This window comes from Copadichromis virginalis, linkage group LG12 (assembly GCF_057382275.1).
Source record: "Copadichromis virginalis isolate Kocher_CV1m ecotype Utaka linkage group LG12, C_Virginalis_male_GT1.1, whole genome shotgun sequence".
Lineage (NCBI taxonomy): Eukaryota > Metazoa > Chordata > Actinopteri > Cichliformes > Cichlidae > Copadichromis > Copadichromis virginalis.
The window spans coordinates 33,132,723-33,148,500 of record NC_140629.1 but is presented as its reverse complement, the minus strand read 5'-3'; the positions used below and the strand labels follow the sequence as shown (position 1 = coordinate 33,148,500).

Genomic DNA, 15,778 nt, shown 5'->3' with positions numbered 1-15,778 from the left:
TGTGTACACATTTAAGGCAGCTGACACTTTAAGTCATTTCTGCCCACACACTAACCCTAAGGTAACATGTGGCATTACAATTAAAGAACATCCAAGCCTATCAACTAAAAACATCCTCACACCTAAACGATAGAATAGGTTAATTGCTCGCTACTGCTGCCAAGCGCTCGCACATAGGGAAATGCAGTATTTTTCTCTGAAGAAAAAATACTGCAAGTAAGAAAGTCATTTTGTTGACTGAACCCAATCAAAAGCAGCTGAAAACTCGAACTGACTTCACAATAGCTTTATTCACTTGACATAAAGAGCATAAGCAGTTATTTAAAACCTAACTTTATGTTTGCTTGTTTATTTATTATGACCTCAGGCTGATCTTCCTATCCATCCATCCATCTTCTTCTACTTATCCAGGGCCGGGTCGCGGGGGCAGCAGCCTAAGCAGAGAAGCCCAGATCCCTCTCCCTGGCCACCTCCTCAAGCTTGTCCCTGGGTACACCAAGGCGTTCCAGGGCCAGCCGAGAGATATAATCTCTCCAGCGTGTCCTGGGTTTGCCCCGGGGCCTCCTCCTGGTGGGACATGCCCAGAACACATTACCCAGGAGGCATCCTTATCAGATGCCTGAACCACCTCAGCTGGCTCTTTTCGATGTGGAGGAGCAGCGGCTCTACACTGAAAAAAATGCAATAGGGTGGTTGTTGAATTTGCATAGAATTACTTCATATATCCAGCATGACTAATTTAAATTTCACATCTAAACATATTTTTGTCTTTTAATTTTCACATATTCTTTAAGAATATTCATTCTTTTAGAACAAATCATGTTGAAAAGAAACAAGTTAGTCGTGTTTTATCCTCAAGCTCCGCCCCCTGGAAAGGAAAAATCGGCTGCACTGTCCGCCATTTTTGTCTCTCGCTTTGGAAAATCTACTACCATCTGGAGTTTTACACTTGAAGGTAAATAAGATTTTAAAGCTAACACACCAGTGAGAAAGAGTGTAGACCCTTTATGTATGTGGACTTTTACTGGGGTGTTGTTATTTTACAGGTATGTGGGCTGTTTATCGAAAACCATGAAAGGCTAATGTTAGGCTCCAGTTAGCTAATGGTAACCGAAATTATGCGATAAGCAAATTAGTAATTAACATATATAATGTGAGTTAATATTGTTTGTATATTCTTTCAGTCTAAATTAACAGACTATTACAAACTTGCATCGGTGTCTGTAGTAAGTGGTGGTACCTGCAGTGTCTTAACCATTAAACAAGCTAATGTAGGGCTGGGATATGACTAGTTTGTTGAAACATGTCTGCTGCCAATGTGACTGCTCACACACGGTAACATTACCAGCACATAGCCACAGCCGCTATAAACATGCTGAAAGGTCAATCTAGCTTCTGTAGTCAGCAGCTGGAAGACTCAACACAGACCCAAGATTCAGTGTAACGGTTATCTAAATGTTGTGTGTCCTGTTTGTAAGCCCAGAAAAAGAAATTAAATAAAATGACGACCTTGAGCTTCAAGCTAATGTAAGCGTAATGCTATAGCATAAAGCAACTAATGCAATGATGAGGTTGTTAAGTTAGTAAAAATACAGTAAATATATCCAACATGAATCATTTATATTTTTGGTCTAAACATAATTAAGTCTCACGCCTTTCACTTGTTTTAGAAGGATGTTCAGTCTTTTAAAACCAGTCATATCAAAATAACAGAAAATAGTTATGTTTTCTGTTGAAACTCCACCCCCCAGGGTGTGTTCTACGAGGGAAAATTCACTGTGGCGGTCCGCCATTTTTTGTCTTCGCTTCGTTTACGTTTGGTGCTGAGCTTTACTTTGTCAAGGTAAACTGAAAACTACATGTTTGAGAGGAAACGAAGAGAACATCCATTAGATGGGGAAGTTTTTCTCATGAATTGCTGTTGAGCAACATAATGGAAAAAACAAGTCATTCCTTAAGTTAACTAACGATAATGCTAGCTTAAGCTGCGAGACAATATTATGTGCATTAGCTTTTTTTTCAGTGTGTGCCCAGTCACATTCGCTTGTTTTTTCTCAGTGAATACAGACTAACAAACTTGTGTCCATTTAGTTAACTGGTTGTACCTAAAATGTTTTAGTTAAACAGTTAAATAAGCTAGTTTGCCATGGGGTGGGCTCTGTGTGTGTTGGGGGGGGGGGTGTCTTCACTAAAGTCGGTTTATTTAGGGCAGGGCTGCCCAATCCCAGTCCTCGAGAGCTACTATCCTGCAGCTTTTAGATGCATCCCTACTCCAACACAGCTGAATCAAATGGTTTGATTACCTCTTCAGCATGCCATCGTGTTTGGCAAAGGCCTGATAACAAGCCATTCATTTGATTCGGGTGTGTGGGAACAAGGATGCATCTAAAAGCTGCAGGACGGTAGCTCTCGAGGACCGGGATTGGGCACCCCTGATTTAGGGCATGACACCTATGCAGTACTCATTAGGAGAGGAAGTGCATGACGTGGGGCTTTATTTCATGTTCTGGGACAGTGAATGTAATGTACTGATAACATGTTAAAGACACACAAAAACCCAACAAATTGTTTAACTGATTTATAGAGAGACTGAGAGGAGGGCTTAAAGAGATAAAAATAATGACAATATAAATATGTTAAATTTATTTTTTCTGTATCGATATATGGTGCTTATCCCTGCTGAAGGGCAGATTGGTGTTGCTTCAGAACAATTGTCTAGCACTGTTATGTAGAGGTGTTACAGTTAAGGTTTTAATAACATTATTTTATTTACTAGTGAAGATTTGCATATGTTATCTCACATTCTGTAAGGTAAATTTTCTGGAAAGGTCAAATTAACTAATTTAACTAAGTATTAATGAAAGACCTTGATGTGTATATGACAATATTAGATGTAGTTTCTGGGTCATTTGGCAGAACTGCAAAATGGCCAGAAGGAGGCAACTGCTGTGGTTGCAAACAGGCTTTGGGTGGTATGGAAGTAAGGGCAACTATGGAACTGCTCAGCAACATGGGACCCATAGCTAATAAATAGTAATATGACAAAAAATAACAACTTTGTGTGGATGTAACCTTGTGAGATTTGAGATTTTGACAGCATTTTTATGTGACAACTTCTCTTTTTAGATAAATGCAGAGTTTAAGCGCATTACCACCATGCCACTGCAGTCCAGATTACTCTCGCAGATAGATGTGCTATCTGACAAACTAATAAAGGTCTTCAAAAGGTGAGGAGGACAAATAGGAAGAAGACTTCAGAACATTCTGGAGCCCACAGCCCAGGTAAGAAAAAAATTCATTTGTATATACACTTTAGGGAAAATAATAATTTTAACAAAATGCTGCTTGTCACTCTATGCCAGGAGTATGTTGAAAATCACCTGGGATTTTCACAATTTACCATGGGTGCGTTTTTTTTTCTTTTTCTTTTACCTGCATTTTTCTATGTGTGGAGTTCATAGTTGAACACCTCTCTGTGCTCTGACAGTATTCTGCTTCTTTGCGTGGAGATTTCGCATTACCTTTTTAAGCATTCTGAGGACTCAAATCACATGCTGTAATGAATCCATTTTTGTTCACCTAATGTGTTAATGTTAACATTTTTTGGAATAGTGACACAGATTAAAATAAGATTTGGTATAATGTTCTTTGACCAGTGTTCTGTTTAATTAAATTTTGGAATTCTGCATTTTCTAGGCCAAAGATGAAGCCATTATCCAACGATCTAATAAGGAAACAACCATGGGAATTTACATCATAAAGTCAAGAGATGCCAATGGCAGCCCTGAGGACATCGGGATAGTCCTTGAAGGCCAGAGAGTCTGGCAGGATTTGGATAACTATACCCTAGCAGCTGCAATGCTGTTTGGACTAATGTACACTTTGAACCTCACCTACCCACTGGAAAAGTATACCTTCGAGGTATTATTGAAACTGGTTATGGAGCTCAAAAGGAACAGCCTTTCAAAGAAGGCCCAGGTTTTCAGGACCAGACTGTGTGATTGAACAGTTTTCCAGTTATGATGTGGGAACATGTTTACCTCTTCGAATATATACCATCCTTTCTTTTAAGCCAGCACTGGTAAAGTTGCAGTACATAGTGAAACTTATTTTTCTGGCACTTTTCAACTTGGGGCCTTTATTCCTGCAGTTTTCACTTTTCAAGCCATGGGTTTTTTTTTTTTTTTAAAAATTCAAACGTTGAATGTCCATATTTCTCAATGGAAATGGTGCCTTGCACCAGTTTCACCAGTTTGCAATTTTTTTCCCAAGGTGCACCACTACAAACAGATTGCATCGTCTAGTATTAGTGATTGTGATGTTTAGTGATAGAAGCAAGCCAATACTAATCAGTTTAGGTCTCTTGGTTGTGTGCCTGTGGGTTATAATGTTATTTTAAGTCTCTTCTTTGTGTCATTTTAATAATTACACCCCTGTTGCCATATTACCTTATGGCTCTTACATTTATAAAACTATTTTTTACATAAGCGCGATGTCATAAGGCCCCACAATGTTGAATTCAGGTTACAGCAGATAACTTTGAGGAATGTTGTGGAATGTTTTTCAAGAGATGCATTGTACAAATATGACTCATGTATATTTTGGAAGCCTGAATTGAAAGTCCATTGTTACAACTGTGTAGTATTTTCAAAAATACAGGTCATTGTTCAAAAATGTTGTGCTTATTTCTTTGATTGAAGAGAAAGTGTACAGTACATACAGTAAGATCAGCCTTAATTTAGTTTCATTTATTGAACACTCAATTATATATTAGATTATATATTATATATTAGAAATTTGTTATAAAATAAGCTTACCATAAAATAATCTTGTCAATATAACACATAGTAGTCCAATACAATTAACACAAAAAGTTCATGTCTGATAAACAAGTGGTTTCTATAAATATTTGACCGGAATGAAAAACATAACAACAACATAAAAAAGTCATGTTCGTGTTACCAGAAAAATGTGTGCAGGTATAACATAAAAAACTAAGGTTAACCAAACATAACTTAATTTCGTGCAACCGATTACAATAATTTTTTTATGTTTATCCCACTGATTATTTTTTTCAGTGTACTCTGAGCCCCTTCTGGATGGCCAAACCTCTCATCCTATCTCTAAGGCAGAGGCCAGCCACCCTTCGGAGGAAGCTGATCTTCCCATTCAGTGTAATTATATGAGTATTATACTTTACTGTGCAAAAGTCTTGACCCACCTCTCTTTTCTTTACATTGTGCTTTGAAGGATCCAGACTTTCTTGTAATTTTTTTAAGTATTCTTGAGCAGTAGTTAGTAGTAGAAAGCAGTTGGCTGCTTTTCCAATCATTTCAGTCCAGTCCTTGTACCATTTACTTAGCATAGGATCATAATTACCACCACAATTACCAAAAACACATAATTTCTTTGCAACACTACGATTCATGGATTGGCCTCTCTACTCTAGCACCCAAGCCTCAAAATTATTGAATCATAATGTGATCATGTTAAAGGGGAGGAACATCCATACAAAGGCATCTCAAATATGTGTTTAATGTAACAGACAATGCAAAACAAACAAACAAAAAAACCCTGCAACTTTCACCAGTTATTACAACAAAATCAGATTATTTCAGGGGACTTAAAAATTAGGGCAAAACATTGCATATCCATTAAAAATGGGCAACCATCCCTTGTATTATAACAATTAAAGCTCCATGTAGGCATTTCAGGATCCAGCATTTTTTTCTAAAAAAAATACACTGCCAGCTTTGGTCTGCCAAGTCTCTGTAGTGTAAAATAAAATAAATGAGCCAATAAATAAATGTAAACAGCTGACATACATTTATGATATTTTAGAGAATTTGTACTCATATAATATGCTTGAATAACTTGCCAGCTTGGCCCTAAAAATGTATACCACACCATTAGATTTTGAACATGGCAGGTCATTCAAGGATACCGCCCCTTGAGATGTGGGATCAAATTTTTTAGGATTTCTTTTTTTTTTTTTACTTGTAAGATGAAGAAATTGTGTGTCTAAGTGTGTGTGTGTGGTGGTGGGTGGGGGGTGTGGGGGTAACAGCCTTTGTCTTGAGTTAACCTTTAAAAAGCAGTTACTGAACATTAGCTACCAGTGACACACTATTACAGATTAATCCACAGGCACTCGTACACACAGCTAATGTGCGTTTTGATGGTTTTGAAATGGCTGATGGTGGATCAAACCGCTGTGGGTGCAATTTTTTCAAACTAAAAAAGCAATGTGTTGTTTCCACTATAAAACCCGACTGAAGCAAAACAGCCATTCTTAGCCTTGATGACAACCTTGCCCACTATTTGCAGTTCCTTAAGGGTAGTGACTTGAAATGTTTTAAGTTCAAGTCTGATTATACGATATGTCTGAATCAGCTGTTTTAAGGAAGCATCGCTTGTTTATGATCCACAAAAACAACAGATGACATTATCATTGAAACAACAGCAATGGTATAAACTTTGAATATATCATTCCATTTACAGCTGTGAAGAATCATAGCTTTAAATGTAATCAAAGCTACTCATACTTGTAATATTGAATTGGAAGGTGGTACAAATTTCCATTTAGACAAAGAAGACATATCTCAGTCCTGTGTCCTCCTTAATGTCAGCTGGGATAGACTTCAGTTCCTCTGCGGCTCTTGTTAGATAAGTGGTTAAGAAAGTGGATGATAGAAAGACAGATCTGATATTATTATTTTATTGGTGCTATTATGAGTTCCGACTCATCCTTTAGTCTTCACGATGATCCAATGTGATCAGAATGAAGTTAATGGATCAGTGTGTATGACAAGAGGTTTAGAAGGTTGGGAAAGTACAGAATCAAATCTAAGTGTCATAAATTAAAACAATGCTTTAAAAATTGTTTAAAACATAAATATCTGTTCTTTTTATGCTTTGGCTGATAATTACCAGTAAGTAACAAGCAGGGGGCAAGTAAAATAGGATGTGCAAGAGAAAAGCTATTTTATTCTTTTTCAGTTAGAAAGCTAGTTGTTATATATAGTCACTGGTGAAAGTGCAACTGGGTTGTAATACAGTGTTAACCACTGCTATCTGGGAAAATAAGTTAAATTACCCACTTAACTTGAGTGTGAGCCCAGTCAGGAGGGAACACACCCCAACCATTAGCCTCCATTTAACAAATTGCAGCTTTGGCACTTTGTACCAATATATTAATTTGAGCCTCAGAGAAGAGGAAGGCTTTTGTTTTAAAACATAAGTGTCGGTGAAGACAGGAAGACATATGTAACTAACATGAAGTCATTAATAATGCAGAATTCCAGTAAGAGGTGAACTGAAAATCTCCAGAACTGTTCACTAGCTTTTGCATTTCATATCTCACGTTGCCACCTCACAGCAGGGTTTTGCTGCCACGTTCAGTTCTACCTCCAAGTGCAATAAACCAATTAAGGCGGTCCAATTAAAACCCAATTCCAGCTGAGACCAGCATGCCGTGTGCCTAATGGATATGTTGTAATTAGCTCCAGAGAGAGAGACCTCGGGGATGCACCTCTCTGAATTGTTACTTGCACATATACACAAAAAATACTGTATTTCATCATTTATCCGAGGCATATGCTACTACACCTCAAAAAGTATTGATCTGGATAAAAAGTTTGGAGCAAACACTTGCCTCTTTCCAACGTCATGCAGGAAAAGCTGTCACAGTGTCTAAGCTGTAACACTGTAATTGGCTCTCTCATATGCACCCACATCCTATTAAAACATAAGAATGTCTGTATACACTGCTTGCGCACACACACACACACACACACATCCGTGCATGCGCACACATCTTCAGTCACTATTCCAAGAGGAGACAGCACAGAGAGCTCAAAAGGAAGGGAACAAAGCCTCTTATTTACACCATTCTCCAAGGGTTGTGACTCTTTATGAGGACAGATGATTTTAATGGATGCACTATATTGTGTTCTTGGCACACTCAAGGCTGTTTAACAGGAGCAGCCAAATGGAGGCGAAAATTACATTTTCACCTTTCACATATGTGTTGCACTAAATGATGAGTATTGATTTGACGGTTTATGTAGCACTACCTGGACAATATCCGTGATAATAAATCCCCTCGGGGCTATAACCACAATTTTACTCTCATATTCATCTCGGGCCTAATGCAGGGGTCAGGTTTGAATGAGCAGGGGGAATAATTGAGATGATTACAGCCAAATGCGGGCAAAAACAAACAACACATGCATCATGCTGATTGGATGCAGAATGATTGCGAGAATTCATTGTGCTGTAGTGTGCACCACACGATCAGTTATGATTTATTGATCATCTTTCTTGTAATGCATAATGCAATTGCCTTTTATTGCTTTACATAGACCAGAGCTAATAAAACATTTTGACAGTCTACGTGAAAGGTCTGGTAAAGTGCTGTAAGATAAAGAAGTATGTGACAGCTCAGAGAGAAGAAACTTTTGTTACACTGGAATTATAAATGTATTACTTTATTCTGTTCGTGCACATGTGTATTTGCACATGTCACATGTCAAAATGTATTTTTCGTACGGCACTACTAAAACTTATTCAGAAGAAAGGAACAATTAGATTTTTAACCAGTTACAGCAGTGCTTTAATTATGCAGAACACATAAAATTTGCTTTCTAATCTAATGTTAGCATTTCTTGTATCTGTCTACCTTCCAAAAGCATTAAAAGCAAGTCATTTCTGTGATGTGACAAATTTCAGGTTAAGGATCAGTTTTTAATTCACACCTTGTGGTATGGGTTAAAATGACTTCCCTTTCTCAGCATAGTTCATTAATAAACATTTTGTTATGATTAGAAAATCACTAATCATGATTACAGGTTTTAAGGTTCAGTGCTGTTATTCTGTCCAGCAATAGAAAACAAAAGACTACATGAATTTATTTGCTTAAATTCACAGGAAACTTACACAATCAAGTTGTTCACATTTCTTTTTTATTTTTATTTTAACTGCTAATATTCAGAATTGGATTTTGATAATTAACCTTTTCATTGATGATGAGTCTGCACCTCAAACATAACTATTTAAACCCAGCATGGGTAGTATAACCTGAGAGGAAGAAAGTAAGAGTGATATGTTGTGAGACAGAGTCATTTCTGGCATCATTTATGTTCAAGGTGCATAGGCGTGAAAGTGAATTGCCATATAGATATGATGGTTTCATATAACATAATGAACTTGAGTGTAGTATAGTGTAATCTAATATACAGGCATTTATATAGCACTTTTCTAGTCATACCCATCACTCAAAGCACTCAAAGTAACATGTGCTCTTTTATTAACCACACCCCCAATCTTTACATAATGTCAGCGAATATTTAATTATTATTTCTTGTCTGGTCTGGAGTAACGCTACATTGCGCATAGCACCAGAAATAAAGAATTAAAAAATGCTGCAACAACAGAGAGCTCGATCTACCCCATGCAAGCCAAAAATCTTCCGGCACCACCACAGGCAACCCATATTTGAATGTCTTTTTTGTTTTACCTGTACAACTTAACATGTATTGAAACAAAACATATTTACACTCAAGAGACACTTTATTGGGTACATCAGTTCAGAAAAGGCAGCAGCTTAGTACATTTAGGAATGTTCAAGACAACCTGTTGAAGTTCAAACTGAGATTCAGAATGAGAAATCTAGTAAGATAACTTTCAGCTGTTCAAAAGAGAAACTAAAGGAGGAAATGGAGGAACAAAAAACTTTAAACACACCTTTAGGATCTTTAACAAAGAGAAAAAGGAGTTTGCCGATTTTTGTTTTTTGACAATCCCTGCCATTTCTTTCCATTCCATGTGTCTGCAATGTATGGAAGCTCAAGAGAGGGATGAGGAGGCAGATGAGAAGCAAGAGACTGAGTGATGCATTGGTATATAGGGTCCTTTCATTTCTCAGGGAGATGACGCTGGAGAGACACAGCAGTCAGGCCTGGGATGTTGAGCTTGGGAAAGGCTTGACAGCAGAGCCCTGGGCAACTAAGAGGAGTGTATCCTCTTCTATAGTGCCATGAGAGCAACAGAAGAGTGTAAGTACAGATAGAGGAGTGAAATGAGATGAAAAACAGAGAGAGGGAGAGATGGGAAAGAGTTAGTAGGGTGGCTTAAAAAGAACTGTGGTGTGAGGAAACGAAAGAAGGAGGGAGGAATGAAGGGAGAGAGGGGACTGTGTTCTGCAGCCATCTGGCCCGTTCAGTGATCCAGAACGTTGACACTGGCAGCTGAAGAAGGAGAGAGGAAGGGGAGTAGGGGAGCAGAGGAGTCCTCGGTTCTGTGTCTGAAGAGAGAAGTCTGTTTGTATTACTTTAATCTTATTCGCAGTGGTATATACGCACGCTCACATATACACAAAGGCATTAATAGTGCTCTGCAAAAAATAATAGGTGGCTTTTCTTAATCTCATCCAAAACTGTAGAAGTGCATCCAGGGATAGACTTTGCCAGACAGACAAGTGACACATTCCTCATCATATATACCACAAGCTCCAAAATCCTAGAAAACCTGTTTAATAAACGATTAGACAAATTCTTAGATAAATATAAATTACTCTCTGACAGTCAATATGGATTCAGATCAAAAAGATCAACATCTCTGGCATTAATCGAATCAATTGAGGAGATTACGAATGCTATAGATCAGAAACAGTATGCAGCTGGAGTATTTCTGGATCTCAAGAAAGCATTCGACACAATCAATCATGACATATTAATTAATAAACTGGAACGGTATGGGATTAGGGGGGTTGTACTGCAATGGGTGAAAAATTATTTAAGTGACCGGAAACAATTTGTGAAGCTGGGTGTCCATTCCTCATCATGCTTGGACATTGCTTGTGGTGTTCCACAAGGCTCTGTACTGGGTCCAAAATTATTTATTATTTATATAAATGATATTTGTAAGGCATCTGATATATTAAAATTAGTATTATTTGCAGATGACACAAATATTTTTTGTTCTGGGGGGAATCTAAAGGAGCTGCTGGATACAATTACTTCAGAAATGTGCAAAATTAAAAAATGGTTTAACAGGAACAAACTATCGCTAAATCTAAGTAAAACTAAAATTATCTTATTTGGGAATTCCCTTAGAAATGCACAAGTGCAGATTCATGTAGATGGTGTGGAAATTGAAAGAGTACTTGAACATAAGTTTCTTGGTGTGATTATAGATGATAAATTAAACTGGAAGTCTCATATAAATCATATACATAACAAAATTTCAAGAAGTGTCTCAATCTTGAGTAAAGTAAAACACATTCTGGACCACAAATCACTCCACATTCTCTATTGTTCCCTGATTGCACCGTATTTGAATTACTGTGCAGAGGTTTGGGGCAATACTTACAAATGTTCGCTATCATCAATCTTTATATTACAAAAAAGGGCCATAAGGATAATCCATAAAACTGGTTACAGAGATCATACAAATCCACTATTCTTAAAATCAAAAATTCTAAAATTCACAGATCTGGTTCATTTTCTCACAGCACAAATTATATATAAAGCAATAAATAACCTGCTTCCTGACAATATTCTAAAAATGTTTTCTAAAAGGGAACAGGGATACAATTTGAGGGGGGAATTAAATTTAAAACATCCTCGTATCCGTACAACATTAAAAAGTTTTTGCATCTCTGTGTGTGGAGTGAAGCTGTGGAACAGACTAAGTAAAGATATGAAGCAATGTCCAAGCATGGCACAGTTTAAAAAGCGGTTTAAGGATATGGTTTTTACAGGGTACAGGGAAAAGGTAGAGATTTGATAGGGTGTTCTTGTCTAATATTTTCATGTGTGTGCGCATGCATGGGTTTGTTGGTATGGATATATATATATAATTGTAGGCTGTGTATCCTTGAGGTGTTAATGGGGTTATTGAAAATGTGTATATGTGCGTATGTGTGTATATACGTATGTATGGATAGATAGAAACATATATGTGTATATATTTAAAAAAAATAAATTAATAAATTAAAAAAAAAAAAATTACACATAACATATAATGTAATTGCAAGGAGGTATTTCTGTAGTCTATTGATACTAGATAGTGGAAAAGGGGTGGGATTAAATAAGCTTATGCTTCTTCCTGCTCCTTTTTGAACATGGACGTTATTTGGAGTTGTGGTTGCTCGTTTTCCTTTTGTTTGCTTTGTTCATTTGTCTCTTTTAATTCTATTTTTTTTTAATACTTTTTCAACATGTTCAAAATAAAGATTCAATCAATCAATCAATCAAAAGCTGATCTGATCTCTCAGCTTGCAGGGACTTAACCATACAGGTGCAGACAATGCCTCAAGCTGAAACATAAAAGTATATTTTACAAAGAGCTTAAAATAATTCAATGAATGGGCAGCAGTGTGACAAAGCTAAATTGTAATGGGCATATATAAAAAAAAAATTGTACTGTATATTGCATAAGAGAGTAGATAACAGCAACAGCAACAGTGGGATTAAGAAAGGTTTCGTGCAACAGAAAAAGTTGCCAAACGATTTCGCAACTAATTTGTTTTGTCATTCAAAATGTATTATTCCACAGTGGTAAATAAGGATTTATCCTGGTTAAATTTTTGAAATGAGATAAGACTAGTAATTAGGATTTTGTTTGGTAAGATAGCCCCTGTTGTCCACGCGGCTTAGTGCTTAGCTGAGGCCAGATTCAGCACTGACACACAGGACCAGGAAAAAGGTGGCATATCTGGCCCAAACAGATGGCATGTGTATGCCTGCATGAATGAACACACATAAGCAGACACGTTCCAACTATTCACACGCATACACACAAGAGCAGACTATATGAGGAGATAATGTTGTTCAAAGACTATTTGCGGCCAAGTGTGAACGGAAAGATGGAAGAAAAAGAAAATCGGTGTTAAGCAAAACACCTGGAATGAGTGTAACCTCCTACAATGCTTACACTGAATTATGCGTGATAACACCTCATATACCCCAACAGGATGTATTATGATTACACTATGATGAACGCACAGAAAGTAGCCATTAAAAAATACTGACAATCATGATAAGAATACGGTTGATATCTAAATGGAAATTCTTGTCAGGGCTAATTGTTGAATTATTTGTTGATGTTGCAGAATAATGTCCAGTCATGTGGGTGGTTGCTAAATTGAATGGTGCCTGAATTTTAAATCCTATTTCACGGATGAGTCCAAATTCAAAACATGCCATCTCATGGTTTTTCGTCTATTTAAATGTATCCTGTACATTGAGGAGAGAGTTCCACCTAAATTACAATGATCTCACATTTTATAAATTTCCTCAAAAAAATGTCACAGGAGTAATTAGAAGGTGCAAGAAAAGGACTGCATTGTGACTGAAGGTACGTGGAAAATTAAATAAGTTTTGCCAATCAAACTATTACCAAAGGTCTTGGTATAAAATCTCAAGGACTGAAAATCAATTAGCAACTATTTCCATTCACCAAGTAGTTGCACTGCTGTTCAAATTCTAAAAGAAAATGGAATGAATGAGATGCTCATAACCTTTGACTTTGTGTTAATAACTCATGTTCTCTGAGTTGCATTTGGGATGCTCCAAAGGTCCCTGCATGACAGAGTCATCCACAGTGTCTACTGTAACAGAGAGAGCCAGTGCAGTATTTTAGTAATGTCAGTATTTTTTATTAAAAGCCTGTGGCTTAGAAACAATTTATGGAACACTGAGGGAAATGTCTTTTCTTCTGAAAACTCTTGGGGTTCAGCCGAAAGAGAATCTACCAGAAATGTTAGAACTGCAGCTAATAAGCGCTACTAAGTTAAAGTCAAAGCAACAACTGTGACTGAAGGTTTCTAAAAATTTTGTCCCTGTGCTCAAACTGTGAAGTATTTTAGTTTGGGTGGGATGTTTTTCAGAGCTCTGCTAACAATGTTTACCCCTTTGTAGATAATGTAAGTAGTTCAGATGCGTAAAAAGCTAGGTTTACCATTAATGAGTGGAGTGCAATGACGTTTACAGAAGAGCAAGTGAACTACCCAACCTCCCCACTCACCAAGCATGTTGATGATCAATTCAGCTGTTTGCTACATTATTAAGATAAATGGACCAGACTCAAAGAGACAAATTCATGATTTTTATTTTAAGTATGTGTTAAGTAAATTCACATGATATAATGCAAACAAATATATTTTTAAATGATTTTCAGAATATTTACCATAAAGTGACAATAGGTAGAATTAACCTCACTATTAACAACGTGCATTACGGTCTGAGGCACATGTTTGCAATGTTCACTATCACTGCAGCGCATCCAGGGGCCTGCATGGACTGTGATTGGTCATGTGCCAGAATTTTTACCCTGGATGCCATCCAAAATATCATGAAGATCAGGAAATGCTCCGGATTTAAATTCCAGCCTAGGTCCAGTAGCAACAAAAAGAAGCACACATCTTGCATTCGTATTAGAAATGTGAAGGCAAGACACTGACAAGTCACAAATTACATAGATCAAATTTAAGAAATACAAATGAAGTACACACAAGAAACTGTGCCCCTCATGTGTTGCACAGACAGGCACAAATAAGCTGGAGAAATTATATATATATATATATATATATATATATATATATATATATATATATATATATATTTCTCCAATATTAGCTTGATGTGAGAACCACTTAATTCTTAGTGGTTTTGAAGAATTTTCTACCAAAATCTTTCAAGTTATCACAAATACGCAACACACTCAGTCTCAGCAATAAATGGTTTCACTGAATGGGTATGAAAGCGTCGTTAGACAAATGTATAGTAAAGAGGAAGAATTGAACTGAACAAAACTTTTCTCCTGACTCAAGAACAAATACATGAAATTTGTATAGTACTTAAAAACAGAACTCAAATAAATGCACATTACACCTCCAGTGGAAATTCATCTGAGATTTAGCACTGAGAAAAACTCTGCTAATATAATAATTGAATGTGACCTCATTGACTCCAAGTGGTGATAAATTGAAAGAATATGAAACATCATAGTGGTGGAATTAGCAAAACAATTGGTTCCACTCAGCATACTATCAACAAAGCGGATTTCTCATATGTGCTAATATCCAAATGCCTGGTGGTGCTTGCATATGTTGAAATTGGCTGTTTAATGGTTCAGTCTCAATGAGCTAAATCTTCTCTGTTGCTAAAACATGCTCACACTCACCCCTAGTTTGCATCTTTGCAATTAGCAGAAGAGAACTTATTTATTGAGACAAATTGAACTGCAATTTGCTTTTTTGATTTGCTAGTTCCAGCACTTACTGCGTAGGGAGATTAGAACAAAATCATTTTCCAAAATGCAAATACAGTTCCCACATTTATCTATGCATGTTTAGAATTATGCATACAATATTATTATAGGGCGATCGTGGCTCAAGAGTTGGGAGTTCGCCTTGTAATCGGAAGGTTGCTGGTTCGAGCCCCAGCTTGGACAGCCTCGGTCGTTGTGTCCTTGGGCAAGACACTTCACCCGTTGCCTACTGGTGGTGGTCAGAGGGCCCGGTGGCGCCAGTGTCCGGCAGCCTCGCCTCTGTCAGTGCGCCCCAGGGTGGCTGTGGCTACAATGTAGCTTACCATCACCAGTGTGTGAATGTGTGCGTGAATGGGTGGATGACTGGATATGTAAAGCGCTTTGGGGTCCTTAGGGACTAGAAAAAGCGCTATATAAATACAGGCCATTTACCATTTACCAAAAATCAAATCAAAACCAGCTCAACAAGCACTTATTTGTTCCTAGTCCCTGCATCAAGGATCCC

The 15,778-nt window shown here is 37.2% G+C and overlaps 1 long non-coding RNA gene across 1 annotated transcript; it reads left to right on the top strand.

Moving 5' to 3' along the window:
- The first annotated feature begins 671 nt into the window (after positions 1-671).
- Positions 672-4,181, top strand: LOC146697434 (uncharacterized). The gene is made up of 3 exons (XR_014923399.1): positions 672-955; positions 3,127-3,282; positions 3,697-4,181. It is a non-coding gene; the product is annotated as an uncharacterized LOC146697434 (long non-coding RNA).
- The last annotated feature ends 11,597 nt before the right edge of the window (positions 4,182-15,778 follow it).